At 42.3% G+C, this 17649-nt stretch overlaps 1 protein-coding gene across 8 annotated transcripts in view; it reads left to right on the top strand.

Moving 5' to 3' along the window:
* Window positions 1-157: 157 nt before the first annotated feature.
* TGFBR3 (transforming growth factor beta receptor 3) overlaps window positions 158-17649 on the top strand; it is a 205396-nt gene continuing 187904 nt past the window's right edge. For 3 of the 8 annotated variants that reach the window (XM_067726887.1, XM_067726882.1, XM_067726879.1), the window contains exon 1: window positions 159-479. The gene's annotated coding sequence lies outside the window, so the exon portion shown is untranslated. Of the gene's footprint in view, window positions 480-1929; window positions 1949-17649 lie in introns of those variants that run through there. The other 5 variants (XM_067726885.1, XM_067726886.1, XM_067726881.1 and 2 more) reach the window with 4 other exon arrangements.

Below are 17649 nucleotides of genomic sequence, written 5' to 3'. Positions count from 1 at the left end.
ATCCGTCAGCCTGAGAGGAAAAGGAGGAGGAGAGAGACAGAGGAGGCGGGCGGCGGGAGGAGGAGTTTCTCCGCGGCCCGGAGCTCCCGGGGGGACCGCGGAGGAGGAGCGCCCTTCCCCCCGCACGCTGATTGCTGTGGCGTCCTGCCCGTCCCCGCCCGCGTGTGTGAGGGGGAGCGAGCGCGCTGGGTCGGCCCGATGGGGGTAATCGAGGGTTTCGGGGACGCCGAGCGGCGCTTTCCTCTTCCCAGTGAGTGAGGGAGGGAAGTCGGCGGCTCTCGTGCCCGGCCACTTTCCCTGCGCGATTCCCTGAGCTCCCTGCAGGAGGAGAAAGTCCCCGGCGGGTCCGGATGGCGTAGTTGTGCCGCGGCGCAGCAGCTGCCGGAGCTCGCCGCCGCCGGGCGCGGGGTGGGGAAACTTCGTTCTGCTTCGCTCCAGCTTGTGGCGGGTGGATCTCCGCTTGACACATCGCCTCCAAGGTACGCGCCGGCTCGGCCCCGCGGCACTGCCGCCGGCGCCGGGACGCCCTTGGCCGCACCGCTAGCCCAGCACCCGTTCCGGCCGAGGGCTCTGCAGGCTGCGCGGTGCCAGTCGGCGTTGCGCGGTGGTCCGCGCCTGTTTCCCGGCCGGGGGTCGCTCCGGCCGCCCGGACCCCCGGGCTTGTGGGGGCGGTGTTGGTCTGTTAGTGTTTACACTCCGAGGTGCGTGGGCAGCGGCCGCCCCGGGGTGGGCAGCGCTCGGGGCGCTGCACTGTGCTGGCGAAGACATCTACTCCGCGCCTGCCCTCACTCTTCCTTTCCGCGGTTTCTTCTGACCTCCGCGGGGCGCGCTGGCCACTTCCCACTGAGCTCGTGACAGCGTCGGTGGGAGAGATTTGTTGTGGGTTTGCACGCAGTTGCCGTTGCAGAGGCTGCGGCCCCGGGACTTGAGCACCAACGTGAGCTACGCTCCCTGCGGGCCGCGCCCTCGGGGTGCTGTGCTGGAGGCGCCGAGCGCTGCAGCTCGGAGCCCCGCAGAGAATCCTCCTTCCCGCGTTAACTTACTAGCCACCTTAGCCAGCTTATTTGGTTAGAATACGCTGGAAAGTTGGACTGTTGCTAGGAGAATCTTCTTGCAGTCTTGTTCTTATTAGGGCGTTTGCCTCACTTTCCAGAATCATTTAGTGTAGGGAACCGGCTTGTCAAGCTTGAATTACCTTGACAGAGTAGAACTTAATGTGCCTACAAAAAGAGCTGAGAGAAATGGGAATTTCTCTTAGCTGTGAAATGGGAATAATAACAGTATTGGCCTCATAAGGTTACTGTGAGGATTGAATGATTTAAAATATATAAAGTACTAGAGCAGTGCCCGGCTCCAGGCAAGCGCTGCATGGCTATTAGCGGTGCTTGTCCTGAGCCCAGTGGGGACGAGAAGAGCAGGGAGGGTACGGGATGGTAGGAATGACAGACTGAGATAGGGAACCAGGCTTTTTCTGAACTCCGCATCCCTTCCAAGAGAAGTAAGCGAGCGGTTTGGGAGGAGAGAAGTCTCTACAAGTAGCAAAGCACATGTCAAGACCTTTTAATTTTTCTGAAATGGTACTTTAGATTGCAAACAGGTACTTCAGTGTGAAATTAGCTATTAATTTCTGATAATAATAATAGCTCACGTTTATTGGGCTCAAACTCTGTGCCAGACACTCTCCTAATACTTAGGGCACTTAATCGTTACACCAACCCTCTGGAAAAAACAGTATTAATAGCCCTATTTTACAGGTAAGACACTAGAGGTTAGTTCCTTAACTGAGCTATTACACAACTGTTAGTTCTGTCTGACTCCAGGGCTATCTTAGTCACTCAGCAGAGAGCAGCAAGTGCAGTCAGATTTGTGTGCAGTGAGTCCAGGCGTCTTCTCCCATCCTTCAGCTTCCCATTTGAGTTGAACACAGATCTCCTGAAACACAAATCAGGTATCTGTGATTACTTTAGGTGATCTGCCCAGGGGGGCGCCAAATTACAACTCCTCTGAAACTGACCCCAAGTAATTATACATAGAACTCTGATTTGTATTAATTAGTTCGGATCTTTAATCTTCATTTCTTTTATTAATTCTCCGGACATCGTTGGTCAGTGTTACATGGCTTCCTTAGGAAACAGCTTGGGGTTGGCACAGAAGGCAGGGAAATAATTCTTACCCCCTTAAGGGCTATTAAAATGAAATTGATTTCATGCCATTGTGTCAGCTAAAGGATGTTGCTCTGTTTCTTGATGTTCTCTGCTTTTGGCTATAATTCTGCATTGTTTAGTGTTTCAAGGCTTCAGCATGTTTTCAGCTCTTCAGTTTGTCTTTGTCAACTTTAATTTTTCCTGTTTTGATGGAATCTGACCATTACATGGCAGCTTTGCTTAACAACTGTTGATCCAGCTCATGTTTTTAAACATAAAAATCACCAACTTACTTTTGAACCCCAGCACTTCAAAGGCAACCCCTGGGGAATTCATTGTTATGTTGAATATTAACCAATAGGGGGAGCATAACACACTATGTATTGATGTCCGTTAGGCACCTAAACCAGTTTTTAGAGTATTAAACATACATTTCAGGAATGGACAATGTGTGGCTTTATCTAGCAAAATAACCAAGTTGCCTTCCGAGTTGACTATGGAGAACTGGGTTTAATTTCAACTGATTACTGTTAAGAATGACTGACGACAGGGCCTACATGTTGGATATATGTCAAGAACTCTCTGGTGTCCAGACAGATATTAAGTACACACACAGTTTATTGCCATTTGTTTTCCTTAAGAGGCATATGTAAAACGATTTTGTGTACTTTGAATGATATTTCAGATTATCTAGGAGAACTGGGAGTCTGGAGAGATCCATTGTGAATCCTTTTGTAATGATGCTCATTTGTCTTTTGTAGAAAACTGGATATAGTGAATTTGTTCTCAGGGAGGTTGGTGTACTCACAATCCTGTCATTATCATTTTTCATTAACATCTGAGTGCAAGACAATAAGGGATTGTTATGCTGAGTAACAGCATTTCTATTCCAGTGCATTTTTCAGAGGCTTGTATTTTAGTATGGCAATAGTTAAGAAGTATCATATTTGCTGAGTATAGATACAGTGTGTCTATAGATAAATATATAAACCATATTTAGGAATTAACATGCTTGCAAAAACAGTTAAACTGACTTTTAAAAAAGGTTTTCAATCTTTGTCTGAATTTTGTAGGCCAGTTTCCTTTCTTGTTTCTTGAGTATCAGGTAGTAGGGACTTAACTTTATTTACCAAGTTAGGGGTCAGGTGGATCCTACTTTATTTTTATTTATTTATTTTTTTGCGGTACACAGGCCTCTCACTGTTGTGGCCTCTCCCGTTGCGGAGCACAGGCTCTGGACGCGCAGGCTCAGCGGCCATGGCTTACGGGCCCAGCCGCTCCGCGGCATGTGGGATCTTCCCGGACTGGGGCACGAACCCGTGTCCCCTGCATCGGCAGGCGTACTCTCAACCACTGCGCCACCAGGGAAGCCCTATTTTATTTTTTATAATTCGTTCCTATTTATTTATCTATTTATCTATCTATTTATTTATTTATTTATGGCTGCGTTGGGTCTTTGCTGCGGTGCGCGGGCTTCTCACTGCGGTGGCTACTCCTGTTGAGGAGCACGGGCTCTAGAGCGCAGCCTCAGTAGTTGTGGTGCACAGGCTTAGTTGCTCCGCAGCATGTGGGATCCTCCCAGACCAGGACTCGAACCCGTGTCCCCTGCATTGGCAGGAGGATTCCTAACCATTGCGCCATCAGGGAAGCACGTGGATCCTGTTTTAAAATACCTTTCAAATTTAGTTCTTTCTTTCTAAATCTCAGCATTGCAGTTACACTTCAGAGTAGCATTTTGTTTAGAGTCTAATTTAGTCTTCCAGGGTCTCATCTAGTTTACTTATTCAGCAAACATTTATCAGGCCCCAACTCCCTAATAGGCTTAAGGTTCCTGGTGTTGGAGTTTGGCAAATTAACTATCCTCTTTCAGTCCTCTGATAGCAGGAGGCCTTAAGGCTTCCTAGGGCTTAGGAAAGCTTATACACATTGACAAAATTTTTTGCTTAAAGAGAACTATTGTCCCATTCTTTTGAAGACTCAAAGGAATTAATCTTTCTTTTTTGCATGCAAACTTGATTGTATCTTGTAAAAGTCAGGTGACTCTTGCTTTTCTGAGGGCCTGCTCTGGGCCTAAGTGCCTAGGGAACGCAAATGTCCTTTGAGTACTAAGAAGGTGATCTCTGCTGACTTCTTTAGTACCTAAGTGACGACCAATTTCTTGGGATCATAAATTTGTGGAAATTCCTGACTTTACATCTTAAGCTTAACAGACAGAACTGTTAAAATTTAGAGGATGACTGCTAACAGTTAACATTGCTGTAATATTTTTCCTGGATGAATTTGCTCTGTGGTCATTTAAAATTACCCCTGTTCTTGATAATCCATTTTGAAAATGTATTTTTTCTTCTTTCATTGCTATTGGACAAAAACTAATTATAATCGTCAGGTTCATTAGTTAATGAGGACAGTCTTCATTTTTTCTTTTCTTTTTTTTTTTTTTACTCAACAGTTATTTTGAAAATGATTTTATCACTGTTTCAGTCTGTCCACTGGAGTGTTTTTCTTATGTTTTTCAACTTCTTTTGAAATTTTGAAACTTAAAAAATGTTAACTACTTTTTGAACTTTGCATGACTCAAGTTAGATAATGTTTTTAATGGTCTTTAGCTTAAAAGCAATCTTATATTGCCTTTAGGAACACGGATAGTTTGGAATATAGAAGAGTGAATCTAAGGCATTTGTGACTTTGGAAGAGAATTACTGCACCAAGATTCATGGCAGTAATTTCTCTGGTTCCACATCTTCAGAGTAACACTTGGAATGATAGCATTGTCTTTTTGTAGCATTTCATAAAGCACAAGCTTTTGCTAATTTGTTTGGTTTCTAGTAAAGCAGAAATAAATCAACACAGCTTGGAAGTGCCTTACAAAAAAGGATTTGGGTCCATTTCCTGGGCTCTGTCCACTTTTAGATTTCTTTTATATCTTTTGAAATAGCACATTTGTTTGTTAACTGACATTGAGATTTATTTTCTCTGCAAAGTTTTAAGATTTAGCACAGATTTCTGAGCATTCTTCCTTCTCTTAGGGAGAAATTTTTATTTCTCAACCAAGATGTGTGCAGTATTTAATGTTTGAAGCAACATTCATAAAATGTCTGCATTGAGGCCCCTCTTATTTGGACCTTATTTTATTTGTTTTATCCTTCAGTTTTCCAGGCCAAACAGCAAGACTTAATAGGCTGACAAGTAGGGGTATAAGGGATGGAGACCATATTTAAAATTGAGATTATCCCTGAAGGTCTGAAACGTGGGCTCCAGAAGCACACCCTTAGGCTATCCTGATATCTCCTGTTTAAGATAATTATAAGAAAAAAAAGATTAAAGTCTGTTGTTAGTGCTGGTAATTCCTTTAATGCTGAAAGCTTCAAGTCTGGGAAGAGGACTCAGAGTGATATAAAAGTTCATTTTTAGGATTTAATGTTAAATTGTTGCCACAGTAATAATTTAGAATCAAGTCTGAAGTGTTAGCTCTGTCTTCACTTTAAGGAAAAGGATGGTAATCCAGAAGCATATACTTTCCCTACCTCTAGGACACTGGGCTCTGGGAGAAAAGGGACTTAAGAATTCGGTGCTGTTTGCAGAAGAAGGAAGAATTGGGTGCTGTTTGTTATGTCCTTCCAAGCACATAATTCATTTTTCTGGTACATGCTGAAGGTCAGGTTTTTGTTTGAATTTGCAGATGGACCATTTGTAAAAACACATTCAAGTTGATTTAGTCCCTGAAAAAAAATGATCTTTAGAAAATAGTCTTTACAGATCCTAGTCCTTGAGTTTTCCTGTGATCAGATTGCCCTGGGAGAAGCTCTGGAGTTTACAGTCATGATGACTAACCACCAGTGATAGGTAAGAACACCAAGTGGACCAGGTGGAGGGTCTAGCAGAACTTTGGAGTTCTTTTTTAAAATTCTTATTATACTATTTTATTAATGGAAACTTGATGAATACTTAATTTCATTTGGTGTGTGAAAAGATTCCCTTTTGGGAGTATAATTCAGTTAGCATTTTTAGTAATTTATGTGTTTTGACATATGAAATTGGTCATTGGATGCAAAAATACACTGGTGGCTGTTTGCAAATTTCATTTTATAATTAACTGCATGATGATTGCTGGAGCAGAACGTTGCTTTTTTTTTTTTAATACTTGGAAGGTTATTTGGGGTGAAATACTTAGATTCCAGTCTCAAAACCCTGTGTTCATGTGGTGCCCTAAGTACTTTTGTGTGATACTCCCTGTGTTGTTTTATCTCTTTTCTGTTTTTTTTTCTTTAAAGCAAAACATACTCAAACACAAAACTCTCCTTCTAAGAGTCCATAAAGAAAAAACGTCTCATTTTGTTATATTCTACTTTGTGCAATTGGCTGGCACATGAAATTCAACTTCGAGGGAAAGCACCGTTGACTCATTACATACATTTTGCATCACTGCAGTGCAAGGTCTTCCCTATGTGTGTGGGAGAAGTTTCTGATCTTCTAAATGGGCATGTTTACTATTGCTGGTCTATCTCTTTTTGTCAGAGCCTTTCTGAGCAGACATTCCTCTTAGTTTTCTTATTTTTGTGTCTTTATAGAGATAGTTACTTGTTGTGTATTCATGATATACCATGTGAATCACGAAAAAATATGTAGCACCTGCCATTTTGTTTTGAGTCCATCATACTTACCCATTACAATACTGTGCAGCCATTGGATGCATCATGCTTTTGACACAGGAGCCAGGGGAAGGATGACCTACTTGATACATTTCTTTTTTTTTGGTACTTATGCCTTTTTCAGTTTGAGGCATCTTTATTTCATTATTAGAGTGGCTGCTCTCTATGATATTCAAGGTTTTAATTTCATTCAGTGTGGGCAAACAGGGAGGTTTCATGTAGAGGCAGTTCTACTAAATAAAAACAAACAAACAAAAAACCCAAAAAAAACCCCACTTCCAGAAAGTATCATATATAGATATGTTGTTGGGTAAGGCTTTGGTAATGTTCAAATGGGAGATAACTGAACACACAGAAGGGTCCCACTTAGCTTAACGAAGTAGGGAGGCTAGGAGAGAGAGGGGAGTGTCTAATTTATTAGGAGAAAATTCACTTTTGCATAATAATAAGCATTTAAATGTTTTCTTTGGAATTAATATATATTTCAAGTAGTTATACAGGTAAGAGATTTGCAAAAGAAATTTTGCTAAGGTTGAAGTTCTGTAGTTGGCAACTCTTTTAGCTCTGAAGATCCTGTTCTCTGAAGCCAGGAAAAAACAGCCTGTTTCCAATTATAAATCACAAAAATAGGGAAATTAGGCCAAGAAAAATGATCATTTGGGGGTTGGGTTGCTTTTTTTCAGAGGGTAAAGGAGAAAGGACCATAGATGCACATTTAAAAAAATCTGCTAGTTATTCTGTTGGTTTTCAAATGCTTTTCAAGCATTCTATATTGGAAATTAAGAATAATTTTAGGATTAAAGACTCTTCCTCCTTCAGCTCCTTTTTGTTTTTCAGAGAGCAAACAGAAGAGCAGTTAGGCAGCTTCTGCTGAGACTGAGGGGCTTGGTCTCAGTGTTTTGGGACCCCGCTGGTATTACTGGTAAAGCCTTTTCCTGTCTGAATGGTGCCAGGTTATGGTTCCAGCATCATACCAGGTAGTTGATGCTATGGTTTTTTGTTATACTTTATACTATGCTTTGAACGGAGATGTAGTCCCTGTGGATTAGCATTACTCTGCTCTGGGAGAAAGACTAGCGATGCTAGTGTGAGAAGAATCAGAGGTGAGAAGCCTAACTGGGAGTTGGATGATGTGTGGGTGAAGATATTGTCCTCAGCACTTGTCGGAAGCAACTAGCCTTTCTTAAATAAAGCCTGCTGCTAGTTTCAGGATTAGTGGTCCCATGAGACGCAGGTGTTAACTAAGAAATCTCCTTTGTACCGCCAGAAGATCACCACCAAAACAGATCCTAGTTCCTGTTTCTCACACCTTACACCTCCAGAGTGCTGAATAAAACTTTCCTGATGGTACAGAATCTTTGATAACAACGTAGTCCGTCGGGGCCAGTGGTGTGCAGCTACTGGCTCTTTTCTTCTCACCTCGGGTTAACAACTCGGCCTGCGGCAGGCAGACTCCCACGCCCACTGCACCGTGACCCATGATGGGCGGGCGCCAGAAAAGGTGCGAAGTGCAAAATTCCGTGCTTGTATTCAGTCAGCATCTTCATTGTCCTCTCTTTGGTGCCTCTGCTGCTTTAGTCTCCCCCACGTTTTATTACCTTGGTTTCCGGGAACTACTTGTCCTGGTTTTCCCCATTTCCTGCCCGATCTGTCTTCAGTTTTCCTTCTCAGTGCTCGCTCCGTGCGGGTCGGCGTTCTCCACCTTGCATCTGCCCTTTTGCATCTGGTTCATGTTTCCATGCTTCAGTGGCCACGCCTATGCCAGTAACTCCCAGTTTTATACGCTATACCCTATTTCCAGCAGCTACCTGGCTATTCTGTAGGTTTTACTGTTAGAACTAAGTCCCAAACCCGACATACAATGTCTCTGTGGTCCCCAGTCTCAACTCCTTTATTTCCCATGTCAGTAAGTGGCACCAGTTATCAAGCTAGGAGCCTCAGGCATACTCAGTTTCCTTTTGCTTACTTGCCCCAGCTGAATCCCGCAAATCCCATGGTGTCTTACCTTTAGCAGATCTCAACTGGCATTTTCTTTTTTTCCCCGAGTTCCAGGAAACTTTATTTATGGACACAAAAAGTAGAATTTCATATAATTTTCAACGTATCATGACATATTATTATTCCTTTGATTTTTCTCCATCATTTTAACATGTAAACACCAATCTTAGCTCTAGAGTAGGAATTGGCAAATAGACCTGTAGGTCAAACCCTGCAATTGACATTTTCTTCTCCATTTCCAAATCATCATCTCACCTGGACTATTGCAGACAGATTGCAGTTGGTTTTCCAGGCTTCATCATCTCTATCTCAGATTGTTCATCCATTATGATTGGTACCTTCTAAAATACAGATCTGTGTTTTCCTTTCTTACATTTTAAAAGTGTCTTCTGTTCCATTATCCTTGGCATGGGATATCTGGTTATTTACAAGGTAGCTCAGCCTACTTTTTCAGCCATCATTCCTTCACTTCTTCTGTGAACCTCACTGTGCTCATACCAGACTCCTTCTGGTTTCCAGAGCATGCTCTGTGCTCTCATGCCCTGTTTCTTTAGTACTGGTCTCTTCTCTAGCATCCTCTCCTTTCCCTCCTTCCTTGTGGCTCCCTGCTTACTCATCCAGGCTATCTCCATGGTCAGCTTTTCTGGTGAAGCTTCACATGGCTCTTCCCTGGCAGGTGGTTGGTTGCTTCCTCCCTGTATTTCTCTTGCAGCGTTTCTCCTGCTGCCTCGTGAGAACTTACTTTCTTCTTCTGCCAGATTGTAGACTTCTAGAGCAGGATTGAGTCTCACTATCTTTGTATCCTAGGTGTGTGGCATGGGCATGACATACATGTTGTCAAATTGAATTCTTCAGCTTGGTTCCATTTCTGTTAAAGCTTGGGGGAAAGATCAAGTTTACAGCTGATATAAATTATAACTTTTTGTAGAAAAGACAAAGGAAATAATCAACTCAGAATCACAGAGTTTAGCATTAGATTGGGGCTTAGAAATAATTCTCTTGAGGTCCCTCTAAAGAGGAGGACAACCAGGTACAGAGAGGTTAGGTGGTCTGCCCAAGACTGCACAGCTGGGAGTACTGCTTCCCTCTGCCCCTCTGCAGTATTTTCCACCCAGTAGCCAGAATGGCCCTGATAAAACCTAAGTCAGATGCTGTTATTCCTCTGATTAAAACACTCTCTTGTTCCTGCCTTTCTCAGAGTAAAAACCCCAATCCTTATAATGATCCATAAAGCCCTATACAACCAGCCGGTGACTCCCTTGCCTGTTACCCCTTTGACCTCACTTCTCTGCTTTCTGGCTTGTTTACTCTGCTCCAGCTGCTTGACCTGCTTTACCTTCCTCATACTAGACACACTCTGTCTCAGGGCCTTTGCATGTGCTGTTTTCTTTGCTTGGAATGTTTTTCTCCCAAATATCTACAGAGCTCATTTAATTTTTTTTGAATTTAATTTTATTTATTTTTTTATACAGCAGGTTCTTATTAGTCATCCATTTTATACACATCATTGTATACATGTCAATCCCAATCTCCCAATTCATCACACCACCACCACTCCCACCCCCCGCCGCTTTCCCCCCTTGGTGTCCATACGTTTGTTCTCTACATCTGTGTCTCAATTTCTGTCCTGAAAACTGGTTCATCTGTACCATTTTTCTAGGTTCCACGTATGTGCATTAATATACAATATTTGTTTTTCTCTTTCTGACTTACTTCACTCTGTATGACAGTCTCTAGGTCTATCCATGTCTCTACATGTGACCCAATTTCGTTCCTTTTTATGGCTGAGTAATATTCCATTGTATATATGTGCCACATCTTCTTTATCCATTCGTCTGTCGATGGGCATGTAGGTTGCTTCCATGTCCTGGCTATTGTAAATAGTGCTGCAGTGAACATCGGGGTGCATGTGTCTTTTTGAATTATGGTTTTCTACAGAGCTCATTTCTTGTAGGTCCTTACTCAACACAAAATAAACAACAACAAAAAAAAAACAAAGACTCCCGAATACTTCCTTTCTCTCTTCTCTGCTTTATTTGTTTTCTTAGCATTTATCTCTACCTCACGTATAATTATATATCTTGCTTATAGTCGATCTCCCTTGACTAGAATGTAAGCTCCACAAGGGCAGGGATTTTTATATGTTTTATTCCCTGTTGAATCCTCGCACCTAGAAGAGTCCTGCACTGACTGAGCAGGCACTAGATAAATATTGTTGGATGAATAAATAAATGAGAAGAAGCAAGATTTGTGGATTTCTTATACATCCAGTTAAATGTACATTTATGGCATTAAAAAGGGAAAACCATCAGATATGTGTAGAAGGAGAATCTGATTTTTAAAAAGCCTCATTCTAGACCTGTCAGACTAGAACACTGACCTCATTAATTGTCTGACTTGATCTTTAATTGTCTGACTTGAAGCAGCAACCGTGGGTTCTCCTCAGCCTTAAAAGTGGTTTGGGAAGACTCCCATTTTACCTCTAAAAGGCTAGGGCTTGCTGTGGTTTCTCTCTGCCTGTGGTTTGCCCTTTAACCCATCGGACTGCAAAGATGAAAAGTAAACACAGCATTAAAGAAAAGAGCTGGGGGAGAGGGTATGGGGCAGAGGAGCAGAATTTCCTTGTGGCCCTGACATCTTCCCTTGGCTCTGGGCCCATGTACAGGGCTGCTCACTGGACCTTCTAGAGTTGCTTTGGGGCTGTGCTCTAAGGAACAGTCTGGAGACTGCCAGGCCAGACTCTTAAGTTTTGCTTTGATGTTCCTATTTCTTTGAAAAGAAATGTTTAGTTTAGACAAAAAGGACATTGGAGAAAGGATTTTTAAAAAATTAAATTACTGTCTTAATTTTGCAGAGAGGTTTTTAACCCTTTTCAGGACAGCAGTTGAAATTACCACTTGTGGACTTCCCTGACGGTCCAGTGGCTAAGACCTCTGCGCTTCCACTGCAGGGGGCACGGGTTCCATCCCTGGTTGGGGAAGTTCCACATGCCGTGAGGTGCGGCCAAAAAGAAAAAAAAAAAAAAGAAACTACCACTTGCTTCTCTCAGTGGTGCTGGTGGGGATCTGGTCCTTTGAAACCAATGACTTAAATCCAAGGGGTGGTAAATTATACTTCTGAAGAAGCATCCAGTTCTTGCGGGTGGGGGCTAGGTTGGGTGTGGAACTCATTTATGTTAGTGTAACAGTGATGGTAGAGGCATTTGCCCCCCTCTCTTTTTGTGCTAACATCAGTATGGTTCCTACAGAGCCCTCCTCATCAGGACAGGAAGTCCAGCCAAGGAAGTCAAAGGCTTAGTAGGATGTTATTGGCCATGTACGAAGCTGCAGCATAATTTAACCCTGGGATTCAAAACCATCAAATTGAAAGTAAACTGTCTTGAATGGAGCTGTTGTCAATGACCTAGTTAAAAATCAAAGGTACCGTTTCCTGAACCCTAAGAACCTATGAGGTATTAAGTGCTTTATATGTTATTAACTTACTTAATCCTCATAACAACCCCATTAGGGAAATAGAATCATTATCTCTACTTTATAGACGAGGCATGGAAGTGTTTATTGAGTTGCCCACAGTTACACCACTGGAAAGAGGCAGTGCAGAGGTTTGAACCCAGGTAGGCTGGGTCCCCACCCTTTCCACTATATTATACTGTAGTCTGCTCCCAGAACACACCAAGCATGCTGTCAGTGCAGGGTCTTTGCATTTGCTATCCCCACTGCCTTGCATGCTTTTCCTTCAGATATTCATAGCTCTGCCTCTCATCACTGTGCTCAAATGTCACCTCATCTGAGAGTCCTTCTAAAAAGGGTTCTGGTCACTGATCCCACTTTGGGGGAATGTGTTCCCTCCACACCACCAAGCAATTCTCAGACACTGGCAGGGTGTCTAAGAATTCAGCTCAGCTCTGACACTATCTACTGTCCACCCAGAGATAGCATCATCTTCCACAGGTTAAGGACTCAAAGACCACTGTCCACTTCATTCACCAGTCAAAAGCCCAGGTTATTACCTGGGATTTTGACCCACTGGCTGCAGATTGGAGGTTCCCAGGACCTCCTCCTTGGACTTCAGACACCAGTCCCAGTCACAGGTCCACATTGTTACCTGTACTTCTGACCAGGCTGGCTATAAATCAGAGATTCCCATGACCCCTCCTTGGATTTGATTAGTTTGCTAAGAGCAGCTCACAGAAGTCAGAGAAACATTTTACTTATTAGATCACCACTTTACTATAAAAGGATATGAGTCAGGAACAGCCCGATGAAAGAGAGGCATAGGGCAAAGTATGTGGGAAAGGGGCGCAGAGCTTCCGTGCCCTCTCCAGGTGCCCCACTCTCCCCGCACCTCCATGTGTTCACCAACCAGAAGCTCTCTGGACCTTGTCCTTTTGGGTTCTTATGGAAGCTTCTTCACGTAGGCACAATTGATCAAATCATTGGCCACTGGTAATCTCCCAAGGATGGGTAGGGGTAGGGGGTGGGACTGAAATTTCCGATCCTCTAATCACGTGGTTAGTTCTCCTGACAGCCACCCCCCCATCTTTAGGTGGGGTCTAAAACTGACCTCATTAACATAACAAAAGACACCTTTCTCTCTCTTGTCACTTAGGAAATTCCAAAGTTTAAGAGCTTTGTGCCAGAAACAGATGAAGACCAATTACATATTTCTTATAAATCACAATATCACACGTTCCCTGACCACCCTATCTAAAGTAACATTTCTCCTCTCATCATTCTTTCTCTTTAACCTGCTTTATTTTTCCTTCACAGGATTTACCACCATTTGACACATCATATATTGTCTGTCTCTCATTAGAAGGTAAACTCCATGAAAACAGTGTCATGTTTAGTTCACTGCTGTGTCCCCAGCTCTCTGAACAGTGCCTGGCACATGGTAGGTGCTAATAAATAATGAATGAATGAAGTAAAAGAAAACTGCTGATTGAACCTTGCCTCCATGACTTCAAAACAAAATAACTTATCCCGTATGTCAGATCTAATCAGACTGGCCCTATCAGAAAGTGAATGTCTCTGCAGGGCCTGGTTGGTGTCCATAGTGGAGGAGCTCCTGTGTGTAGTGGTTAAGAGCATAGGCTGTGGAATCAGACACACCTGGGCTCAAATCCTGGTGCCAGGATTTATTAGGTGGTGACCTTGGGGGTGGTTTAGCATCTTAAGCCTCACTTTTCTCACTATAAAGTGGAGTTAAGGACATCTGTCTCCTTGAGTTGTTGAGAGGTTGAAATGAGAAATTGTGAAAAACAGTGCAGGTGTTCAGTAGATGTTAACTGAGATGTTTTGTGAGGTCAGAAGAAGAAAGCAGGGTGTTAGCCTCTAATTGGAAGGCGAATGTTGTAGAAACACGAGAATGACCACAGAATAATTACAAAGCGGCCTGTGGATAAGTCTTGGCTGTGCTACTTACAAGTTGTGTATCAGTGGACCAATCATCAAGCCTTTCTAATTCTTGGTTTGCTAATCTGCAAAATTAAAGGCTTGGAGTACATGTTATCTTTTTCGAACATTCTGACTCGGCTCTGAGCAGAAGATAACATGGAACAAATCATACACAAGATGTTAAGGAGACAGTGTTTACAGTGGGCTGGGATTGTTCAGAAGTGGCTTTTGGAATGAGGTGAGGGGAACGAATAGATTTCGTGGAGTTGGAGGAGTGGAATAAAAATGGCAGTTTTATTTTATTTTATTTTATTTTTTTTTACATCTTTATTGGAGTATAATTGCTTCACAATGGTGTGTTAGTTTCTGCTTTATAACAAAGTGAATCAGTTATACATATACATATGTTCCCATATCTCTTCCCTCTTGCGTCTCCCTCCCTCCCACCCTCCCTATCCCACCCCTCTAGGTGGTCACAAAGCACCGAGCTGATCTCCCTGTGCTATGCGGCTGCTTCCCACTAGCTATCTACCTTATGTTTGGTAGTGTATGTATGTCCATGCCTCTCTCTCGCCTTGTCACAGCTTACCCTTCCCCCTCCCCATATCCTCAAGTCCATTCTCTAGTAGGTCTGTGTCTTTATTCCTGTCTTACCCCTAGGTTCTTCATGACATTCTTTTTTTTTAAATTCCATATATATGTGTTAGCATACGGTATTTGTCTTTCTCTTTCTGACTTACTTCACTCTGTATGACAGACTAGGTCCATCCACCTCATTACAAATAGCTGAATTTCGTTTCTTTTTATGGCTGAGTAATATTCCATTGTATTTATGTGCCACATCTTCTTTATCCATTCATCCGATGATGGACACTTAGGTTGTTTCCATCTCCTGGCTATTGTAAATAGAGCTGCAATAAACATTTTGGTACATGACTCATTTTGAATTATGGTTTTCTCAGGGTACATGCCCAGTAGTGGAATTGCTGGGTCATATGGTAGTTCTATTTGTAGTTTTTTAAGGAACCTCCATACTGTTCTCCATAGTGGCTGTACCAATTCACATTCCCACCAGCAGTGCAAGAGGGTTCCCTTTTCTCCACACCCTCTCCAGCATTTATTGTTTCTAGATTTTTTGATGATGGCCATTCTGACTGGTGTGAGATGATATCACATTGTAGTTTTGATTTGCATTTCTCTAATGATTAATGATGTTGAGCATTCTTTCATGTGTTTGTTGGCAGTCTGTATATCTTCTTTGGAGAAATGTCTATTTAGGTCTTCTGCCCATTTTTGGATTGGGTTGTTTTTTTGTTATTGAACTGCATGAGCTGCTTGTAAATTTTGGAGATTAATCCTTTGTCCGTTGCTTCATTTGCAAATATTTTCTCCTATTCTGAGGGTTGTCTTTTCATCTTGTTTATGGTTTCCTTTGCTGTGCAAAAGCATTGGAGTTTCATTAGGTCCCATTTGTTTATTTTTGTTTTTATTTCCATTTCTCTAGGAGGTGGGTCAAAAAGGATCTTGCTGTGATTTATGTCATAGAGTGTTCTGCCTGTGTTTTCCTCTAAGAGTTTGATAGTTTCTGGCCTTAAATTTCGGTCTTTAATACATTTAGAGCTTATTTATGTGTATGGTATTAGGGCGTGATCTAATCTCATACTTTTACATGTACCTGCCCAGTTTTCCCAGCACCACTTATTGAAGAGGCTGTCCTTTCTCCACTGTACATTCCTGCCTCCTTTATCAAAGATAAGGTGACCATATGTGCGTGGGTTTATCTCTGGGCTTTCTATCCTGTTCCATTGATCTATCTTTCTGTTTTTGTGCTAGTACCATACTGTCTTGATTACTGTAGCTTTGTAGTATAGTCTGAAGTCAGGGAGCCTGATTCCTCCAGCTCCGTTTTTCGTTCTCGAGATTGCTTTGGCTATTTGGGGTCCTTTGTGTTTCCATGCAAATTGTGAAATTTTTTGTTCTAGTTCTGTGAAAAATGCCAGTGGTAGTTTGATAGGGATTGCATTGAACCTGTAGATTGCTTTGGGTAGTAGAGTCATTTTCACAATGTTGATTCTTCCAATCCAAGAACATGGTATATCTCTCCATCTATTTGTCTCATCTTTAATTTCTTTCATCAGTGTCTCATAATTTTCTGCATACAGGTCTTTTGTCTCCTTAGGTAGGTTTATTGCTAAATATTTTATTCTTTTTGTTGCAATGGTAAATGGGAGTGTTTTCTTGATTTCACTTTCAGATTTTTCATCATTAGTGTATAGGAATGCCAGAGATTTCTGTGCATTAATTTTGTATCCTGCTACTTTACCAAATTCATTGATTAGCTCTAGTAGTTTTCTGGTAGCATCTTTAAGATTCTCTATGTATAGTATCATGTCATCTGCAAACAGTGACAACTTTACTTCTTCTTTTCCAATTTGGATTCCTTTTATTTCTTTTTCTTCTCTGACTGCTATGGTTGAAACTTCCAAAACTATGTTGAATAAGAGTGGTGAGAGTGGGCAACCTTGTCTTGTTCCTGATCTTAGTGGAAATGCTTTCAGTTTTTCACCATTGAGCACGATGTTGGCTGTGGGTTTGTCATAATGGCCTTTATTATGTTGAGAAAAGTTCCCTCTATGCCTACTTTCTGGAGGGTTTTTATCATAAATGGGTGTTGAATTTTGTCGAAAGCTTTCTCTGCATCTATTGAGATGACCATATGGTTTTTCTCCTTCAACTTGTTAATGTGGTGTATCACATTGTTTGATTTGCGTATATTGAAGAATCCTTGCATTCCTGGAATAAACCCCACTTGATCATGGTGTATGATCCTTTTAATGTGCTGTTGGATTCTGTTTGCTAGTATTTTTTTTGTGTGTGTGATACGCGGGCTAGTATTTTTTTTTTTTTTTTTTGCGATGTGTGGCCTCTCCCATTGCGGATCAGAGGCTCTGGATGCACAGGCTCAGCGGCCATGGCTCATGGGCCCAGCTGCTCCGCGGCATGTGGGATCTTCCCAGACCAGGGCATGAACCCATGTCCCCTGCATCAGCAGGCGGACTCTCAACCACTGCGCCACCAGGGAAGCCCCTGTTTGCTAGTATTTTGTTGAGGATTTTTGCATCTATGTTCATCAGTGATATTGGCCTGTAGTTTTCTTTCTTTTTAACATCCTTGTCTGGTTTTGGTATCAGGGTGATGGTGGCCTCATAGAATGAGTTTGGGAGTGTTCCTCCCTCTGCTATATTTTGGAAGAGTGAGAAGAATAGGTGTTAGCTCTTCTCTAAATGTTTGATAGAATTTGCCTGTGAAGCCATTTGGTCCTGAGCTTTCGTTTGTTGGAAGATTTTTAATCACAGTTTCAATTTCATTACTTGTGATTGGTCTGTTCATATTTTCTATTTCTTCCCGATTAAGTCTTGGCAGGTTGTGCATTTCTAAGAATTTGTCCATTTCTTCCAGGTT

Source organism: Pseudorca crassidens, chromosome 2 (assembly GCF_039906515.1).
Source record: "Pseudorca crassidens isolate mPseCra1 chromosome 2, mPseCra1.hap1, whole genome shotgun sequence".
NCBI classification, from domain to species: Eukaryota; Metazoa; Chordata; class Mammalia; order Artiodactyla; family Delphinidae; genus Pseudorca; species Pseudorca crassidens.
Note: the sequence above shows the minus strand (reverse complement) of the source record. Positions and strands in the feature narration are given on the sequence as shown.